This window comes from Brachycentrus maculatus, unplaced genomic scaffold, assembly GCF_059751285.1.
Source record: "Brachycentrus maculatus isolate JH-2025_06_01 unplaced genomic scaffold, ASM5975128v1 h1tg000375l, whole genome shotgun sequence".
Lineage (NCBI taxonomy): Eukaryota > Metazoa > Arthropoda > Insecta > Trichoptera > Brachycentridae > Brachycentrus > Brachycentrus maculatus.
Window position 1 is genome coordinate 272645 of NW_028281124.1, and position 1641 is coordinate 274285.

General features: G+C 32.8%; 1 non-coding gene across 1 annotated transcript; it reads left to right on the plus strand.

Moving 5' to 3' along the window:
- Positions 1 to 418: 418 nt before the first annotated feature.
- On the plus strand, positions 419 to 490 carry TRNAD-GUC (transfer RNA aspartic acid (anticodon GUC)). The gene has a single exon. It is a non-coding gene; the product is annotated as a tRNA-Asp (tRNA).
- Positions 491 to 1641: the final 1151 nt, after the last annotated feature.

The following is a 1641-nucleotide window of genomic DNA, read 5'->3' on the forward strand; positions in this document are numbered from 1 at the left end:
TATATATATATATATTTTAGGATATTTCCAATTATTCTAATATATTAATTCTTTTTTTTTGTATGGTTTCCATTAATATTGAATTTTTTTTTATTACAGAAGAATCTAATATTAAAACAGCATTTTTTCATTTATGCCACAATACCTTCATTTATTTTTAGGTTTTTTTCTTTAATACTACGAAACCCAATTTTATTTTCACTAAAACAGCAAAAGCTTAATTTACATAGAAAATACCACATTAAAAATCAAGTTATCTATAGTAAAGTGTGCAGAATTTTTACTGGGTAGGTACTTCTAAAAATTAGTCTCTCAGAAAACAGTGAGCTGAAATTTCCTGAAAGTCGCAAATAGAACGGACGAATCTATTTTCAGCGGATAGCATTTGAGTTTGTTGGTTTTGGCGGTCGCATTACAATCCTCGGTAGTATAGTGGTAAGTATCCCCGCCTGTCACGCGGGAGACCGGGGTTCGATTCCCCGCCGTGGAGATATATTTTTTTTCACAACATTTTGAGTGTGTCCAAATACTTGTTCACAAATCTAGGTTTATCCACTTGGGTGTTATTTCGAAATTTTTGACACGTCAACAAAGATGTAGAAGAATATGGATATCTGGGCATTTACAGAATTTATAGTCGCAGGGGTAGGCAGAGGGGATAGAATGTCACACCAATCTGTCTTTGAAAACAATCTTAGCTCTTTCCGCAGTCGCATATATACCCGCCGATTATTCCGACTCCTGACTAACCACTTTCAGGTATTTCAAATAGGTACTTGATCAAGCCAAGTTTTGAGGAAAGACCGAGGGGTCTACCTCTGCTTCTATTACCAACCACATTCCCATTATAAGTTTATATTGAATGTTTGGTAGTGAAGTATGGAGTCGGCAAAAGAAGGATGAAAGTAGACTTAATGCAGTCGAAATGCGTTCTCTCAGACGAATGTGCGGCAAAACGTTGTATGATAGCTGTTCAAATAGTGCTATAAGATAAAAATGAAAGACTGAGATAAGCACTATCGATAAAATTAAGAAAGGTATGTTGAGATTGGTTGGGCACGTGAATCGAATGAGTGAAGAAAAAATAGTAGAAACAATAAGAAAAGCGAGAAAAAACATTCAGGTTTTACCTAAAAGATCCGTTGCACAGTAAAAAGTTCAATAAGCGGCTTAATATTTATTTAAAAAAAAATTTTTTTTTAAACTTTAAAAACGATTTCCTGAAAAATCAAGTTTTTTGATAAATGACGTTGTTGAAAGGAGTGAGAGATATGATAACTTATTGATAGTTTGATTACGGACAATTATGCATTGCGGAATACAACTCAGGTAAAACATATCAGACTCAAATTGAAAGACAGAATTAGCTTTTTATTTATTAAATATAGCATATTTTTACACAAAGGAAAAATATATTCATATTTTAAAATTAGTTGAATATTTTTTTATATTATTTTTTTTTTTTGACATCTCATCAAAGATGAAGAAGAATATGGATGTCTGGGCATTTACGGGGCTTACGACCGTCATGGGCTGGTTTAAGTGATCACTTTACACACGTGTAACATTCACCAATTCTACCCATTATTGACAACCACACTACTCAAATTCTTGGAAGTTCTATATATATGAACCAATTTA